General features: G+C 46.6%; 1 protein-coding gene and 1 long non-coding RNA gene across 5 annotated transcripts in view; both read left to right on the top strand.

The window, feature by feature from the left end:
* Positions 1-4282, top strand: part of LOC138850710 (uncharacterized) — a 5178-nt gene extending 896 nt beyond the window's left edge. The window contains exon 2 of the long non-coding RNA XR_011390836.1: positions 3-4282. This is a non-coding gene — a long non-coding RNA (uncharacterized lncRNA). The remainder of the gene's footprint in view (positions 1-2) is intronic.
* The window catches only part of MACO1 (macoilin 1), a 77546-nt gene that overhangs the window by 45741 nt on the left and 23884 nt on the right, over positions 1-7921 (top strand). The gene's annotated exons all lie outside the window — the stretch shown is intronic.

The raw sequence follows: 7921 nt of genomic DNA, 5'->3' as shown, positions 1-7921 counted from the left end.
AGGCAGAGAGCTTCCATCTGCTGGTTCACTCCCCAAATGCCTACAACAGGCTGGGCCAGACCAAAGCTAGGAGCCAGGAACACAGTCTGGGTCTCCCTCTCAGGTGGAAGGGACCCAGCTACTTGAACCATCACCTGCTGTGTCTCAGGGTACACATTAGCAAGAAGCTGGCATCAGAAGCAAAGACGGACTCCAGATACTCCAATATGGTATGCAGATATCCCACTCAATGGCTTTAACCTCTGCCCCCATACCCGCCCTGGACATAGATTTTCATCACCTTAGGATATATTTGCAGGATCATAATTGCTCATTCATATGGCAAAAGTGTGTTTCGTCTTCTAAGAGACTACGGAGGGGTCTTCCAGAGTGGCTGCGCAGTCTTGCGTTCCCAGCAGTGAATGAGAGTTGCGGTTGCGTTCTTCCCGGCCAGCACGTGGTGGTGGTGGTGGTGGTGGTGGTGGTGGTGGTCTGCGTTGGAGCCGGTCTGCTGGGGTCGCAGGGGGCGTCACCAGTGCATCTTGCTGATGATGTGTGAAGTAGAGCATCTTTCCTCATGCTTGTTTGCCATTGCTGTCTTTGGTGAGAGATCTCGGAAAAGTCTTTGGCAAACTTCTAAAACAGACTGTTTGTTATTGTTGAGTTTTAGGAGTTCTTTGTTTATTTTGGATAACAATCTTTTATCCGATGTTTTTTGCAAATATTCTCTCCCAACCTGGAGATTATCTTTTTATTCCCTTGATACTGTCTTTTACAGAGCAAACTTTTTTTTTTTTTTTTTTTTTTTTTTTTTTTTTTTTTTTGACAGGCAGAGTGGACAGTGAGAGAGAGAGACAGAGAGAAAGGTCTTCCTTTGCTGTTGGTTCACCCTCCAATGGCCGCCACGGCTGGCGCACTGCGGCCGGCGCACTGCACTGATCCGAAGGCAGGAGCCAGGTGCTTCTCCCGGTCTCCCATGGGGTGCAGGGCCCAAGCACTTGGGCCATCCTCCACTGCACTCCCTGGCCACAGCAGAGAGCTGGACTGGAAGAGGGGCTACCAGGACAGAAACCGGTGCCCCAACCGGGACTAGAACCCGGTGTGCTGGCGCCACAGGTGGAGGGTTAGCCTATTGAGCCGTGGCGCCGGCCTGGAGAGCAAACATTTTTAATTTTAATGAAGTACAACTTACCAATTCTTTCTTTCATGATTGTGCCTTTAGGGTTGCATATGTAGCTTTTGTGTCCTGCCTTTTCACTTAAGTTACATAGAAGAATTCCCAACTTAGCATAATCCTCATTTTCTCGTGGTGTGGAATATTCCATGTCAAGTCCATGCAGTCATTCGGCAGTCACTCTCTGAGGTTGGGCAGGCCAGAATGTAACACCTGTACTGCTGGCCTAAAGTTTCAAGACCTGCAAGCAGAGGGATCAACGGTTTTGTTTGGCACAAAGCTCCCTATCAAATACCCAAGATTCTGGGGTATCTCGCTGGTGATTGTTACTTGTTTGTTTCCTGGTTAAAGGAGAGAATTCAGACACTGAGTTAACAAAATATAAACTGATCAATAGTCTATAGAACTGTTGAAAGTCTTCTATTGCCTTTTTTGTATTCAAGCCAGAAATACTTTTTTATTGTAGTGTTTGTTTTTATTAGTATTATCTACCAATTAAAGTCGTTGAATTGTGCCTGGCATGAAGGGTTGTAAAGGTTAAGTACCCATGGTTTTGCTGAGTAGAAGAGTATTTGACAAAAATTAGTAAAATTTAGAATGATTCTTTTTTCAGCTGGAAAAGACCTAAGAGACTTCTAGGTCAGGCCCCAGCTTCATCTTTTTTTATCAGTGATGTAAACGGGCCCTGAAAGATCAAGTGGCTGATACAGGTGGCCCAGCTGCAGTGGCGGTACCAGGACCAGGGGCCGGCCTCTCAGCTCTACTCTTAGTTGTAGTATTTGAGGCAGAGAGAGAGAGTGAGAGAGAGAGCGAGGTCTTCGATCCACTGGTTCACTCCCTAGATGGCCGCAACAGCCAGAGCTGCGCCAATCCGAAGCTAGGAGCCAGGAGCTTCTTCCGGGTCTCCCACGCTGGTGCAGGGGCCCATTAACTTGGGCCATCTTCTACTGTTTTCCCAGGCCTTAGCAGAGAGCTGGATCAGAAGTAGAGCAGCCAGGACCCCAACCAGCACCTATATGGGATGCCGGCGCTTCAGGCCTGGGCGTTAACCCGCTGCGCCACAACGCCGGCCCCAGCATGCTGCTTTTAAAAAGATTATCAACCTGCTATATTGTTCTGCTAGTATTTTTGTTTTTGTGTTTGTTATAAATGGAAAAAAATTTTTTTAAAGATTTATTTATTTTGAAAGAGTTTGAGAGAGGGAGAGACAGACAGATCTTCCATTCACTGTTTCATTCCCCAGATGGCCGTAAGGGCCAGTACTGGGCCAGGCTGAAGCCAGGAGCAAAGAGCTTCATCCTGGTCTCCCATATGTTTGAGTCATCTTCTACTGCTTTTCTCAAGCCATTAGCAGGTAGCTGAATTGGAAGTGGAGCCAGCTGGGTCTCAAACCGGCACCTATGTGGGATGCTGGCATCCTAGGCAGAGCCTTAACCTACTATGTCACAGGGCTGACTCCTATAAATGCAAATTTAACTAACATTGGCTCCAAGATTGGCATTTGAGCTAGATTTTATGACCTCATAGCTAAAATCTGTAGAAGAATTGTTTAGAATTTCAAAATTCATTTTTTTTCCTTTCTACTAGAGAGATGCTGTTCCAAGTGTTTAATAGATGTTTGCTCTTGCCAAAGACACAAGGGCATGTACTTATCTGTGATCAGAAGAGAGCCAGCGACTTGTGTACCCTTGGACGCTCATAAGATCTCCAAGAATTCAGCTCTGGCCAGGGCTAGCTTGGGAATTGGTGTGGTCCAGACATCTGAGAGCCACCTGGTATGACATTTGTCCTTACTTCAGGAAGAGTCAAAGCTTGGTGCAGCAGACCTAAGAACCCTGCACTGGAAGACTTAAGAACGGGGGTGGAACCTTTCAGGAAACCATCACTGGCTGTGTTCTTTCTGCTTGGGAGGCCTGTGTCCTGGGGCGTGAGCCTGGCTGTGATGGTAAATTCCTAGAAATTCCGAAGCCTTGGGAGGGCGAAGAGCCTTTTCTTAAGGGGAAAATGGAAATCTGGGGAAAGCTGTAATATTTTGAACACTCTGTTTATTTCTCTCTAGATTCATTTTGTTATTTTAAGCACACCAAAATGTTACTTAGTTTGCTCCTATAATTAGTTCTGTTTATTTGGAGATTTGAGAGCCTAAGGGGAAATGGAGAGAAGTTTCTCAGGACTTTTTCCAGGAATCTCTAAGCCACTGGTGGCCCTGCCTCAGAGGACAGGGAGAAATGGAGAAGCGCTGTCACAAAGTTTAGCTCCTTCCTTTGCACTGAGGAGTGTTCAACTGATACTTACATCTAGGAACTAACTCAAATGACCAGATCTGGGCCGTAAAGAAATATTTTGGAGCATAGGGATTGATGACAACCTAATTTATAAGTAAGCTGCCTAATGTTCTAATCGCTTGAGTATGTGCTTTAGGACTCTGTGATGTGACTCATCCCTCTCTTGTTTAACCTTGTGAGGAGAAAAATATCATTGCCCTTCCTTCTGCTTTCTGGTCCACGTAAGCCTTGTATTTAGGTTTTGTGATTTTAGGCTTCTCTCAAAAAGGAGAATGAAGATAGCTAAAGCCAAAAACAGCCAGCTTTTCCCTTTGGCCAGACTTTGCTGGCGTCACGGAGTGCTCAAGGGCGATTCCCTAACAGTTCACAGGCTTCTGAATGGAGCCTTGGCCTCCGGATGCCAGCATTGAGATGGCTGTGGGGCTTCTGCTTGGGTGTGGTCCTGAGTGCATGGTCAGAGACAGTTTACAGTGCTTGTTTTTCATTTCCCCACATTGCAAGATCTCTACACACAATTGAACATGATATAGTCATGAAAAGAAAGGACCATGTCTTCAGACACTGATTTTTAGTAGTGGGATTCGGTGTGACTTGGTGTCTGTGAGACAGAACAAGACGAAGAGAGAAGAGCTAATGCTCTCTGGTGGAACACGAGACCCCAGTTCTGACGGCTCTCCTTTCCACCTTTTCCTGTCCCTTGTCAGGAACTGGGCTGGGTCAAGGTTAGGAGTGGGTGGAGCTCACTCCTTCCCCCAGGAGAGAGGAACAAACTTGCTGGTCCAAATTGCAACAGAAAAGTGGGGGAAAGTTTCAGAACATTGAACTTGCGGTTACAGACACAAAAGAGGAATAGAAAAAAGCCAGGACTTGATTACTGGGAGAAAGTAAGACTAAGCCATCAGTTCAGGAGGCAGAGCCTCTGGGCATTCCCTGGGCAGGTCTCCCAAGAGTGGCCTTTGGGACCATTTCACTCCTTTCTGGAGGCCCTGAAGAGCCTTAATCAGGGAATTACAGTAGTTAGGGAGGAAAGGCAGCAAAGAATCCTCTTGAAAGGTGGAAGGAGGCCTGTCTAAAAGGTAGTGGGGTAAACTCAAGGTTGACTGTTGATGGAGGGGGACAGGGGAGAGTGAAAAGGTTGTAGAGTGGATAAACCCATTGAAAATGTATATTTTCTGGGTACTTGTGTTCCTCATGGCCCAGAAGATTGCTTGAAGTACATCCAGAGAGGCGGCTTTGGCTGTGGGGAAGCGTTCCTCTGTGCTGTCTGCCCCATCTGGCTTGGGTCGCTACAGCAGTATTGTCACGGCTGTAACAGAGCCCAGGCTCAGCAAGGACGGGGGACTGTGCTCTTGTCCATCATGGTACGAGGTGCTTGCTGCACAGAAGGGGCTTACTGAGTGAATTCTACCTTTGGGTGGGGAAGATATTAGAAAGAGGGGAGTCGGAAGGCGGGGCTTGGCACTTTGATGGCAGTGCAGCTCAAAGGCCTTTGAAGTTAGAACCCCTAAGCAGTAGGAGACAGCCCAGGACCAGGCGTCCCGTGCACACTGTTTGTTGTCTTTTAGGCAGTTGTTGTCGGTTTTGTTTAAAAAAAAAAAAAAAAAAAGGAAGATTTTCTACTCCACACCGCTTTCCTTGGTATTTCCCAGAAAGTTTTAGAATTCAGTACTCTGTCAGTACTTTCCCCAAGTCTTTGCAGGAAGCCCAGGGATTGTCTGAAAGTTAGAAGAAACAAGGCATAAAAGTCTTCTGCGGGACTACTAAATCCAGAAAGCCGCCTGCCCTGGCGGGGGTTGGCTGTGCTGCAGGGCTGAGGAGTCTGGGCACAGGCCCAGTCCCAGTCACGAACTTCATGGAAGGAGTGTCATCAGCCTTGTCTCATTCGTCCCTCCTGGTGGGTCTGGCCCTCTTTCTCTGCCAGTCCCACGTCATTCTCCTTGTCTGTGGTAGCTGGAGAGGGAGCTCAGATCCTACATTCCTGTCCAAGCTCTCCTCCAAGGAGATCTCCAGTTAGAATATGTGCTTGGCCTCCCACATTCCACATCAGAGGGCCTAGGTTCAAACCCTGGCTGTGCTTCCAGTTCCACTCCTGTTAATGTGCACCCTGGGAGACAGCAGGTGGTGAATCAAGTACTTGAGTCCCTGCCACCCACACTGGAGACCTGGGCTGAGTTCCTGGCTCCTGACTTCCGCCTAGCCCAACTCTAGCTGTTGTGAGTATTTTAGGGATTGAATTGGCAGATCTCTCTGTGTCTCTCTCACTGCCTTTCAAATAAATTAAATTAATAAAATTATTTTTAAAGCCTTGGTTTGGCTGCTTATATATTATCTCCAGTGCTGGAGAGAGAATGGCATGTTTGTTCTCTCTTGCATATGACTGCATTTTCCTGTGTATCAGAGATAGTTTGCAGAAGAGAATCTAACCTTGGGAGACAGTGATTTGGGATTTGTGGGCTTTACTCTTCTGCTTCCCTTGGGCGTGCCACATGCACAGCCCGGTGCAGAGAAGCCGTTGCCACAAAGTAACTTGACCACCCATGAGTGTGGCTCTCAAGGAAGGCCTCTCTGCTCCTGTGGGACCTATGGGTATAATCTATTTGTGGTGGCATATTTTTAGCTAAGGCATAAAACTGGTAAAAATGTATACAATTTTAGCATGAGGACTATGAACACTGGACACTTAGAGGTCCTAACGACTAGATTAAATATGTTGAATTTAGCTGCTACTAAATTATTTGGAAATGATTAAGTGGAAAAAACAAGTAGTAAAGCTATATGTTTGCTCAGTCAGTGCTTCCTGTCTCTGTGGAAATGTGTTTTTGATTTATATTTGCCCAGTACTCTGTCAGATACACATTGTCAGAGCTGACTTCATTTTCTGCTGTGCCCATCAAACTTAGGTACCTGTAGTTTTACTTAGCTAAGCCTGTTTATATATTTTTAAAAGATTTATTTTTTATTTATTTGAAGGAGTTACAGATAGAGGTAGAGACATGGAGAGAGGTCTTCCATCCACTGGTTCACTCCGCAGATGGCCACAACGGCCAGAGCTGTGCCGAAGCCAGGAGCCAGGAGCTTCTTCTGGGTCTCCCACGTGGGTGCAGGGGCCCAAGGACTTGGGCCATCTTCCACGGCTTTCCCAGGCCATAGCAGAGAGCTGGATTGGAAGAGGAGCAGCCGGGACTAGAACCGGCGCCCATATGGGATGCCTGCTCTTCAGGCCAACGCGTTAACCCGCTGTGCCACAACGCTAGCCCCAAGCCTGTTTATATTAATTCACAACATAGTTTGAATTAGTTTTAACCATTGAAGTTTTAAACTATAGTATTCTGAGTATTCTGGTATGTAAATGTGTTAATAGAAGCATGATGGCTGCATGCTGCAACAAGGCTGTTTTCATAACTTGAAAAGCCATGGAACATTTTGAACCCAGGCATCAGTGAATTTGCAGAAGCAGTTCACCTAAAGTCTCTGTATGCAGGGGGTCAAATAGGGAGGTAATAAATAAATGACAGAATACCACGTAAGTCATTTTGAGGCAGGGCACATAAGAAAATTTTCATAGTGAGTCCTGAGAGTCGATTCTATCAAAACAGTGATTTCTAGATAGACCGAAAGTTTCCCTGCTAGAATCAAGAAGAAACTGGTGCACAACCTGGAAAGGCTTTGTGTTAAACTGACTCATACCTCTGCTGGCACATAATGAATCGCATTTTCCAACTAAGGGGATTAAGGGTGGATTCCTTGAAGGGGAGGTAACCTCAAGGAGAAGGAACCATATTCTTTAAATATTACTCATGCTATCATTTAGAAACTGGCTCTTTGGACTAGCTGGGACTCTCAGAATTAAAACAAATTTTAGTTTCTTTTTTTAATACGAAGAGTGACAACTCCTGTATCATACAGTGCATGTCACCTTTCCTGTGAGAGTGTTCCGAGAGGTCCGAAGCAGAAGCACAGAGTAGCCAACTGAGGAGGACCATCACGCCTCCCTTTGCCCTGTGCCCCCAAGTTCCGCAGTAAGCCTTGCACTCAGACTCCTGCAGGAGTGGCATAGGGCCCAGGAACAAGTGGGACAGGTTGGGGGAGCACTCTGGGGTCCAGCATCGTCTTCACTGGCCGTCAGTACTGCACCTGACACCCAGGAGTCTGGGGGCATGAACTCTTCTAAAGAGGACAGCCAGTTGATGCCATTGAAGATTGTAGGCCTGGTGTTGCTAAATCTTGATACCTTGAATAGATGCCCAAAATGGTTATCTATTTGTGAAATCTCCCAGTTAGAAAGCAGTTTTTGTTAATGTCAGGTAGGGGTAGGGTCAAGCAGAATGTTCTTGTGGGTCAGATTGACTCACCAGTTTGCCACCTCTGCTCCTGACCTTCCTGTTGGGCTTGTGCTTCGTTCCCCACCCCCTGGCACCACCAATCAAAACTTGACTCTCAGAGCAAGGCCTTTCTGTTAGGGAGTATCTGGTTGGTCCCATGA

Source organism: Oryctolagus cuniculus, chromosome 7, assembly GCF_964237555.1.
Source record: "Oryctolagus cuniculus chromosome 7, mOryCun1.1, whole genome shotgun sequence".
NCBI lineage: Eukaryota > Metazoa > Chordata > Mammalia > Lagomorpha > Leporidae > Oryctolagus > Oryctolagus cuniculus.
Note: the sequence above shows the minus strand (reverse complement) of the source record. Positions and strands in the feature narration are given on the sequence as shown.